Genomic DNA, 12,166 nt, shown 5'->3' on the forward strand with positions numbered 1-12,166 from the left:
TGTATGTAGACAACCACCTGGTTTCGCTATTGATTGTGGACATGAAAAAGTATATCATCTCAAGAAAGGACTATATGGACTGAAACAACCTCCACGGGCTTGGTATGATACTCTTTCATACTTTCTCATAAATTGTGGATTCACGAAAGGAACTGCTGATAAAACACTCTTTCGGATCAAAGATGATGATCACGTGTTACTAGTACAAATCTATGTTGATGACATCATTTTTGGATGTACAAATCCAGATCTATGTGACAAATTCTCAAACCTTATGCAAGGAAAGTTTGAAATGAGCATGATGGGAGAATTAAACTACTTTCTTGGCTTACAAGTCAAACAATATCCAGAAGGAATATTCATCAATCAAGCCAAATATAAAAAGGATTTGGTTCGTAAATTTGGAATTGATGGAAAATCCTCAGTCAAAATTTCTATGAGTACATCACTAAGAATAGATATTGACAACAAATGGAAAGATGTTGATCAAAAGAACTTTCGTGGAATTATTGGATCTCTTCTCTACCTTACAGTAAGTAGACCTGAAATTTCTTTTGCTGTTGGGGTGTGCGCAAGATTTCAATCCAAACCTAAAGGAAGTCACCTAAGCGTTGCCAAAAAGATTTTAAGATACCTAAAGGGGACCCAATGTGTAGGACTTTGGTACCCGAAAGGAGGTTCTTTCGATCTAGTTGGGTATTCAGATGCTGATTTCGCTGGTTGTAGAATTGATCAAAAAAGCATCTCAGGAACCTGCCAGTTCCTAGGGGGAAGACTCATATCCTGGTTTAGTAAAAAGCAAAACTCAATTGCTACTAGCACAGCTGAAGCCGAATACATTGCGGCTGGCAGTTGTTGTGCTCAAATCTTGTGGATGACACACCAATTAAGAGACTATGGTGTAACAGCTCGAGAAGTGCATATAAAATGTCACAATACAAGTGCAATAGCTATTACACATAATCCTGTCCTACACTCTCGAACAAAACATATTGACATTAAGTACCACTTTATTCGTGATCATGTCGAAAGAAAGGATATCTCTCTTGAGTATGTCAACACTGATGATCAATATTAGCAGATATTCTCACCAAACCACTTTGTGAGAATAGATTTGCTTCTCTTCGACACGAAATCGGGATGATTGAAATGAACTAAAATGTTTGCGTGTTGAGAGGCCTTATTCCAAAAGATTCCTGAAAAGATTCTATAAAGCAAATCTTGGGAAAGCAAAAAGGGAAGTTGCTAGACTACTCTTGCACGCAAGATGACATCCTTTCGTGCTATGAAAGGACAAATTTTGCCAATTAATAATGTAACACCCCAGATTTTCAAAATATTTAAAACTTATAAAATAAAGGTGAAATCTCATTAAATCCCAAATAGAGTACGAGTGTACGGGGTGCTATGCCACACCTGAGCTAGAGAACTCAGGTGCACAGGCTAACTAACTAATGTCTCAATGATATGAACGTATAAACATGGCACGCAGGCCGAAAGGGAAACTAACTACTTCTATGTTCCAAGCTCTAGCGCACTCCAGTGACTTAATCTTCTGTGCCTGAAAGCCAAATATATCTGTTCAGCGAGAGATGCTGGTAACCCACTCCAACGCGTTGCAATACAATACGTATAGAGATATATATAGATATACGAAAACCATTTTAAAGCATGAAGATATATCCTATGAGACTCTAGCTTTTAAAACCGGGAATGACTCGACAGATAAGGCTAGACACAAGCAACAGTTATAACAGCGTATATGATCCACAACAGGCAAGACAGATAAAGATAAGCACAATTAATAATCACAACCCATTATAAACAATCCCCAGCATAAACCCCTTAGTCACATCCCCCAATATACTCATAAACACAACTCCTCCATATCTAATCACATAACACACTTTGTTGGCGCCACAGGACCAATCGCATGCCCATACATGAGGGTCAGCCATATAGCTCTGACACGGCCTCGCAGCACCCTGCCCCGTCTCACATTACGGAGGAGCCGATCTGTAACACCCCGTGTTACGGCTCCTAAAACCATTTAATTAATTAATCAATAGCCCAAGAGAAAGAATAAATCATAATGATTAATTAGGGAAAAAGGCCCACCATAGTCCATGGGCCATCATATATATATATGCCCAACCCCTAAACCCAATCCTTAGTTCCGAAAGAAATAGAATTAGCAAGCCTATAGTAGTAATTCCTAATTAGGACTCCTAAATATATAAATAAGGGACTTAGGAGACACCTAGAACCCCCCCGACACGCCTAGACGCCCCACTACCCCAGGAGAGCTCCAAGAATTCCCTTAGAAGAAATCAAGAAAGCAAGAAAGCTGAAAGAAAGATCCTTCATAGCCAAGGAATTAATTAAGGCTAAGAGGTAACCAATGTCTCAACAAAACCTATTTTCGTAGCTATAATTTCCCCTTAGGGTTTCCCCCATATGATTCTAAATGGCGAATCACTATGATTACTATTGATGTTGATTTAATGATTCCATGGGGAATCTTGATAATCTTGATATTGAGAGTTTCTTGATAATTATGATGTTCTTGATGATTAATTGGGATTTTGATGATTATGTGTTGTTCTTGATAATTATGATGTTTTTGATGATTAATTGGTATCCTTGATGATTATGTGTTGTTCCTACCGAATCTTGCAATTAGAAGACGAATTGTATTCTTGTTGATATAAAAGTGATTAGAACCCTAGGTTTTATCGTATGATATTATTCTTGGATTATCGGGTGGGGAAATCGCATGTTTGGGTGTTGATTATGCATGATAGGTTAGGTGTCGTTCGTTTCTCGTATTTGATCCGTTAATTGCCTACGTGTTGTCGTTAATCGCGTTGTAAAGTGTCTAAGCATGGTTTCGGGTTCCACAACGGTTCCCGGGGCGAAAAGTGATGAAAAGAGTCAGTGGGGGGTAGGTGGGGGTAGGGGACCCGCCACCTACCCGTGGCATTCTCGGGCAGTTCCGGCAGCGGGCAGCCGGCGGGCGGGCAGCTGCCCGCCGGGCACCCGCTGCCCGGAACAGTGATGACCGGCGGGCAGCCGGCGGGTGGACCCCCACCCACTGGCTACCCGCTGGAATCTTCCCTCCCTCGGGACCCCGGCTTCCCCGTTTGATGTTTCCCCGATCCCCGTGGTGTCCCAACGGACCCCGTTTGTCGTGCCTATGTCTAGTTTAGTATTTCGGGTACCGTTCGTAGGTTTATGAGTCGATTATATTGCCTGCTAGTTGAATTGGTATCCCGTTGACCTAGGTGGAAGAAGTATGAACCCCTTAGGACTATTCTTAGTTGGTGATGGTTCACGCATAGGTTTATTTATACGTTTATTCCCCTTCCCAACGTGTAATGTGGGTTGAATGTGCTTGCTATGTGTTATGTGTGCGTGTGGCCCCAATTCGGTTGCGATCGGATTGGTTATTCCTGAGCTGCGGTTCAGAAGCCGGCTACAGTCAGATGGGAATTCCTGGCTGCAGTTGGATGACGGTATCCTGGGCTGCGGTCCAGAAGCTGGTTGTAGTCAGATGGGAATTCTTGGCTGCAATCAGATGACATTTTCCCGAGCTGCGGTTCGGAGGCTGGCTGTAGTCAGATGGGAATTCCTGGCTACAGTCAGATTACACATTCTTATGAGCTGCGGTTCATCGGTCGGTTGCGATCGACCCCTCCGTGTTGCGATACAGGGCAGGGTGCTGCGGGGCCGTGTCAGAGCTATATGCGCTGACCCTCATGTATGGGCATGCGATTGGTCCTGTGGTGCCAACAAAGTGTGTTATGTGTTGTGACATGGACGAGTTGTGATTACGAGTGTCTTGGGGGATGTGACTATGGGATTTATATTGGGGATTGTTCATGTTGGGTTATGATCATTGTTTATGCTTTGCCTTATCTGTTGTGAACTGCATATGCTCGTTATAACTGTTGCTTGTGTCTGGCCTTATCTGTCGAGTCGTTCCCGGTTTTAAAGCTAGAGTTCGTAGGATATATCTTCATGCTCAAAATGGTTTTCGTATATCTACATATATATCTCTATATGTATTGTATTTCAACGCGTTGGAGTGGGTTACCAGCATCTCTCGCTGAACAGATATATTTGGCTTTCAGGCACAGAAGAATAAGTCACTGGAGAGCGCTAGTACTCGGAACGTAGAAGTAGTTAGTCCCCTTTCGGCCTGCGTGCCATATTGTGCATTTACATTATTGAGGACATTAGTTAGTTAGCCTGTGCACCTGGGTTCTCCAGCTCAGGTGTGGCATAGCACCCCGTACACTTGTATTATGTTTTGGGATTTAATGAGATAATACCTTTATTTTATAAGTTTTAAATGTCTTGAAAATCTGGGGTGTTACACGTTCGCAACCGACTGATGGACCTTTGTCCTACATAATATTTATATACATGACCGGTCTTTACCAGCCTGGTTAACAGTTGGGATGGTTCTCAGCCCATTCAACTGCCCGTATAGTGGACCTTTGTCCTATATAATATTTATATACCTGACCGGTCTGTACCAGCCTGGTTAACAACCGGTATGGTTCTCAGCCCATCCGACTGCCCGTATAGTGGAACTTAGTCCTATATAATATTTATATACCTGACCGGTCTCTACCAGCCTGGTTAACAGCCGGTATGGTTCTCAGCCCACCCGACTGCCCGTATAGCCCGATTGATCTTAACCAACTCGGGGTTACATGCACACATAACACATAGAAAGTACATGCAACCCACATTAACACATTGGGAAGGGGGAGAAAACGTATAACAAAACCTATGTGTGATTCATCACATACTAAGAATAGTCCTAAGGGGTTCATGCTTCTTCCACCTAGGTCAACGGGATACCAATTCAACTAGCATGCAATATAATAGACTCATAAACCTACGAACGGTACCCGAAATATCAAATTAGACATAGGCACGATTAACGGAGTCCGTTGGGACACCACGGGGGACGGGGAAACATCAAACGGGGAAGCCGGGAACCGAAGATGGGGAAAATTCCAGCGGGTGGCCGGTGGGTGGGGGCCACCCGCCGGCTGCCCACCGGATTTACTATTCCGTGCAGTGGGTCGCCGGCGGGTAGCTGCCCGCCCGCCGGCTGCCGGGATCACTATTCCGGCCGTGGGTAGGTGGCGGGTCCCCTACCCTCCCACCTACCCCCCACTGACTCTTATCACACAAATTCGCCCCGGGAACCATTGTGGAACCCGAAACCATGCTTAGACACTTTGCAACGCAATCAACGACAACACGTAGACAATTAACGGATCAAATACGAGAAACGAACGGCACATAATCTATCATGCTTTTCTAAACATAATAAACACCAAAACATGCGATTACCGCACCCGATAACCCAAGAATAACATCATATGGTACAACCTAGGGTTCTAATCACTTTTATATCAACAAGAATACGATTCGCCTTCTAATTGCAAGATTCGGTAAGAATAACACATAAGCATCAATGGCATCATACAATTATCAAGAACAACACATAATCATCAAGAACTCCATATAATCATCAAGAACATCATAATTATCAAGAATCTCCCAATATCAAGATTATCAAGATCCCCCATGGGATCATCACATCAATCATCAATCATAATCATCACAAGTCATTAATACACAATAATATTGGGAAATCCTAGGGGGGAAATCATAGCTACGAAAATAGGTTTTGTTGAGACATGGGTTACCTCTTAGCCTTAATTAATTCCTTGGCTATGAAGGGTCTTTCTTTAAGCTTTCTTGCTTTCTTGATTTCTTCTAAGGGAATTCTTGGAGCTCTTTGGGGTGGTGGAACGTTTATTGTGGTGGGGAGTTCTAGGTTCCTCTTGAGTCCCCTATTTATATATTTAGGAGTCCTAGTTAGGAACTTAATATTATAGGCTTGCTAATTCTATTTCTTTCGGGACTAAGGATTGGGTTTAGGGATAAGGGTCCATGGTCCATGGTGGACCATATTAATTAATTAAAGGGAATCCTAATCGTAGTCTGAATAGTAAAAGGCCTACTTCCCTTATTCCTAATAGATAACCAGGTCTAGGATTCCTAATTAGAATCTGAATAGTAAAGGGTTTACTTTCTTTATTCCTAATAGGCTTATGACTCTAATTTAGGCAAGGGTCCACGGTTCATGGTGGACCTTATTAATTAATTAAAGGAAACCTAACCGAATTAAATCATATTTAATTACTATTAATGGGATTAATTAAATAATTAATCCGGGATTGAAGGCCGTAACACGGGGTGTTACAAATAAGCTCACACTAATCCTTTATTCAAGTGTATTCTCTTTGGAAATTTCTTGTCTGCAGGTATGAGCACAAGAAAAGGAAAAGAGAAGACGGATAAAGAATGTGAAAAGAAAAAAACCAACCAACCCAAAGGCTGCTCAAATCCCAGAAAATCATCCTAATGAGACAGAAATCTTCCATGATCCTCTTGAAACTAAAAAAAACAAGGATGCTCTAAACAGAATGCTAGCAAGTTCACCATATTTGCAGAATCTCCTTCGTGATCCCACTGAACTCGAATCACATGAATCATTTCATTCCATTGGGAATCATGTGGGATACAATGACGTGGATAGTGTACTCAAAAGGAGCGACAGCTATGACTACTCACCATCAAGCACTCCTCCAAAATTGTCCTCACCTCTTAGATCAACTGCTAGCAGCAAGAAGAAAATGAACTAAATGAACGAATTTTTGTATCCTTTCTTCTATGTAAGCATAATAAATATCCTTTAATGATAAGTCATGTACACAAGTGCAAACCTCTTAAATGAAAATTCTTGTTTCTTGCATCATATATCCATTGGGTAAAAACATAAGCACAATGTGAAAATTTATGCTACAAAATCTCCGAAAGATTCCAAAAAGAAAGATATAGTACTTGAATCCAAAATATTTTGAAAAGATCTTAAGGCAACATTCACTTTTTGCGCCAACAAAAAGACCTCCTCTTCAACGAGAAACACTCATCCTTACCCACTAACATATTTTAGTGTTTTAGTAGTGTTGATTGCAGGAATGAATCAAAACAAAGGTAAAGGACGAATGGATGAAGCAGAGAAATGAGCCATTCGACGAGATCATCATCTAATGGAAGCTAGCAAACTAACAAACTCTACAGTCATAAAAATGGAAGAAGATGGTGATAGAGTAAAGGTCACATACTCTCTGCCAAACACAACCATCAAAGAACATAAGGAAATCTTGGACAAAACTGTCATGGAGTCTCAAGCAAAGAGAGCATATCATCTGGAACAAGCCCAAAGATTGGCGAACGAAAGGATAATGGACTTAAAAAGTGCACATGGAAATTCATCTAAAGGATCTCCACCCACCTTTCGTTGGTACCCTATCTCTGATGTTCCTAAAAAGGATGAAAAATCTTATGAAGATTTCTCTCTTGCTCACACTCAGTCACCAAGCGGATTGCTTGAGCCCACCCTCTCACTTGAGGAACTGGACGAATATGCAAAAATGGCCAGCATATGCGAAAGGACTGATGAGACAACTCACCTGGAACTTCACATGCCTTATCGTTTTCTTTAAAGCATTATTCGTGTCTATCTCATATGTAAGGCATGGTTATCTGCGTTATGGTTTCTTTTAATAAAGGTCTATGCTACCGGGTGTCAGTCATAATGATCCTCTTGATAAAGCCCTCAAAATGCTGAAAAGTTGCCCTATTGGTCAAAGATCATCTTAAGAACTAAGTTGGCATCTCATAAATTGTTCAACCATGAACTTAAGAGTTACGCAAAATTTCATGGTATTAAATGTGATGATCCTAATAAGTTACAAAGTTCACGGGAATTAATTTTTCTAAAATTTTTGTCCAATACATAGAGGACACGTCGACCATGACCTTGATTAACATTAGGATTTCATCCAAGTTATCAGAACCTCGTTGAAAATGATGCATATGCATTGAATGAATGCATCAAGTTCTAGCTATAAAAGGAGGATATTAGCAATGGTTCATTATCAACATCTCAAAATTTGTCTAAAATGGCACCTCGTAAACCCATCACCAGAGATACAACAAAAAAGAATCACAGAAAGGGCCCGTCTTGTTCGAGAAGAACAAGGTGATTTTTATCCTGGAAACAGCATGAGAGCTCCATTGGACATATCCTCAGAGTCAGACCTCGGGCACTATGATAGATTCATCACATATGAATCTGGAGAAGAACCTTCAATGGCAAATCCAAAAGAAGAACTTCCTCTTATCGTCAGAATGGGCTTCCTATCTGAAAAATCCTGGAATGATCCAGACATGGACAAGGATCTTCGTAGCTTCCTCAGAACATATGACTGCAAATCCGAACTTGTTGGATATCCAGAGGTATATCCTTTTGCTGAAACCGAATCCTCCGTTGGTTCATCTCGTCCTGACTCCTCAACACTTAAGAAAAAAGCAAGAAAAGATAGGGAGAACCCAGTAAGGCGAAGAAAGGAAAAGAGAAGAAGTAGAATCTTCTCAAAATATCTTAAGATGTAATCTGGTATTCTTCGCTTGGAATAAAATGTGGTTTATTATGTTTCAATCTCTTTCTCACAGAGAGATATATCTTTATTTGATTTATTTTATCTTGTTGAGAATCGAATCATAACTGATGCACAAGTCCCTATGAAATCTCGTGACTGTTACATTTTCTCCGTGGCCATCATTAAATTACGTGCTAATGGTCAAAGCCGTAATAAATGGCTCGATGAATAACATAAAGACATTGAATGGTCATTCAATGCTCACAACACTCAATGCTAAATCTCAGCTACAAAAGGTCGTGAGTTGTGAACACAAATCTCAAATAAACACATTTCTCTCCCCAAACTCAGAAACAGTTTGATCATGGCATCTCGAAGGCCAGTCACACGTCTACAAACTAAGCAGCAGAAAGAATCTCGAAGGCCAGTCACACGTCTACAAGGAGATTTTTACCCTGGAAATAGCGTGCATGCTCCCCTAGATCTCTCGTCGGATGATGAACAGCCTGAAAAAGATGATGTATCTCTCACCTCTGAAGATGAAGAGAACCCCATTGCTGATCCTCATGAAGTTCCACCACCAATTGAAGGAGGACGAGACTTTCCAACTGCTGAAGACTGGAAAAATCCCCGTGCTGACCATGACTATCTCATGTACCTAAGCACTAACGCCAATGAATTTGACGCTGGTAGTGAAGAAAGGCCAGCACCTACTCCTTCTGGGTCTAAGTCAGTCAAGACCGCGAAATGGTTTCGCAAGGAGTTAGACAAAATGATGTCAATGAGAAGTGTGGAGGACAAGGACGTGAAGGGAAAAACAATGAAATAACTTTCCTTTGTTTAATATCTTTTCTATGTACTCTCATCTGATGTTTCTCCTGGATCATCATCAATAAATATCCTCTCATTGCATCTTGCTGAAACCTTACTTGTTTCGTCTTTTATCTAACTCGAAACGATGCCACACGAAATGTCTAAACGAGATAAGTAACTCTTTATTTGATTTACTTTATCTTCTGAGCATGCTATGTCACATCTATCTCATTTCGTCAGGAATCTTCTTCCGAAACATTAGAACTCTATATCTTTGTGTGTCTAGTCTTTCACACATGGAATATGTGTCAAACCTCGGTATGAACGGCCATTCCTACCTATAAATAGACACATCTTGCAATAGAATGCTCATTCCAATTCGTGACAATGGATAAGGGAAAGAAAAAGATATCCTCCTCTGTATCCTTGCCGAAGAAAGACTTGAAAGAAGTTCAAGAGATGTTCAAATCTCTTAGCCTATCTACTGAGCATAGAGAAAGTTCTCATGGATCGTCTACCAAAAAGCTTCACTCAACTATTCGGGAAAATGTTCGTCCTCCACTTGGTCCATCCAATCTCACGATGAATGCTTTTAAGGAAGATCCATCTTACACTTGGTCATCTCTATGTTTCGTATGCGCTATCTCTCTACAAATGAATCGTGGTCACAAAATCGTCATAACCGAGACTTTCTTCAAGTGGTCACAGCATGGTATTTATTTAACTCTCGTGAAAAATCACATCTCTTTTAGAAGATAAATGCACTGATAGTTATTTGGAATTAAGAGGTTATACCGTAACAGTTCGATGGAGTTGATCGAAGTGATCGTGTGGCCACAAACCTCGGCCCACTACCCCATGCACCTCTGTCAGTTGATGCGACCGGTATTTAATGCGGGTGTTTTGCACTCAAGTGCTGTTCTCTCTCATATTTAATTGGGAATGATCAAAATTGATCTGATACTGGACTTATCAGAGTCACTTACCATATCAGATTACCTTATTGGTAGAATGGGAAGAGTCACTCTCATTCAAATTCAAATACAGGCCGGGTTACCCGGGTAATTATCTTGGCCCATGTGAAAACCCATTGAAAAACCCTCTCCTTTATAACCTAAACCATCATCTCCTTGTCACTTTTCTAATATTTGCAAGACTTCTTCAATACTCTAAGTCTACAATCCTCTTCGTAATCATCAACTCTCCCTCCCAAACCTAGAAAACACATACCTCCATATCTGATGCCATGGCAAAGAAATCCAAAGTTTCAGCATCAGACACCGAACCAGAAACACCGACAACAATGGTGGTACCCAGCTTTACAACCTCCGACATCAACTTTATTGAGTCAAGGAGTCCATTCATCATAGGCGGATGCATGTGGGATGCTCATGGTTTTCTTGAGTATGTCCTTGACAGATCATTTGGAGAAGACGTGATTCATCTCTTGAATGAAAGTGGGTTGTACAACTTTGAAACTCATCTATATAAGTACTGGTTTCAGGTGGACGTTGCTCAGTTCTATCTGAACGCCACTGTATCCGCCGACGGTTCAGAAATCTCATCGGAACTCAATCGCACCGCCATAACACTAACAGTTGAAGACGTAAGGAAAGCTTTCAACTTCCCGGATCAAGATGAGACATATCATTATGACTTCTCTGGATATTACTACGAAAAGAATGCATTCTATGAGAAGATCAAGAATAAACAAGGACCAGCATCAACCGAGATCACCTGGCCCTTATAGAAGAAATGGTTTCACTTGGACTACGAATTCACTGTTGACATATTCAACAAAATTGTAGAGCACAAAACTTCGGGGATAGACGATGTAACCAAGGATAAGTTGAAAATGTTGCACGCCTTTCTCGGGGAATACAAAGTGGACTGGTCGAAAGTTGTCTTCAATCAACTTCGACACGTCATCACCAATGGACGATCGTCACCAGGAGATATTACAAAGAAAATTGGCTATGGTTTTTTAGTAAGCCATCTTCTCGCCACAAAGAAAGTTCCCTTATGTGCTGGAGTCTCACATCGGCGAAAGGTATGTCATATGAAATCCAAACCCTCTTGATATGACAAGCAGAAAGCACTAGAGCTTAGATTGCAATTGGACTTGGTGAAAAAGGAACGGAAGTCCAAAAGAGCCAAAAAAAACCGATGATGATATGCCCAAGGCCAAGAGATCGAAGAAAGACAAAGACTCCTCCGCACCAGAGATGAAAGTTCAATCTGCCGCTCAACCTGTATTCGAGACAAAAGCTTCATCTGTAGTTTCACCCGAATCTGAGAAGCAAGTTACACCAACAGTTCAACCAGTTCCTGAGATTACAAAACCGAAACCTCCAGCTGGTACCAAGAAAGAAGACCCTCAGAAGACGCCCCAAATTTCAACAACAGAACCTGTCATCATTGATGATTCTTTCGAAGGAGAAGATGTTGCATTATCCAGCCCTGTACAAGCATCAAAAAGTCATTTTCGACCTACCATCACTAAAGCAAACGAAATCATTGCAAGATTAGCTCCCCCTCCTGCATCCACCTTAAGAGCAAAGTTGAAAAAGAAGTCTGGATCTTCTTAGGGGGAAGAGAAGAAACGTGATTCATCCTGAAAAGCCTCAAAGAAGCGAAAGACGAGATCTGATAGCGCAGAAAGTTTAAAGCAAACTTCCTTGCCACAAGAACCCATCCCAGTAGAGCAACTCAACACGAGTTTGACACAAGAACCTGCTGCGGTGGAAAAGGATGCTCACGATACTCCAGCTCTAAATGGCCACTTAAGTCTCCCACAAGAACCTGGATTGCCAGAT

This window comes from Ipomoea nil, unplaced genomic scaffold (genome assembly GCF_001879475.1).
Source record: "Ipomoea nil cultivar Tokyo-kokei standard unplaced genomic scaffold, Asagao_1.1 scaffold3100, whole genome shotgun sequence".
Taxonomy (NCBI): domain Eukaryota; kingdom Viridiplantae; phylum Streptophyta; class Magnoliopsida; order Solanales; family Convolvulaceae; genus Ipomoea; species Ipomoea nil.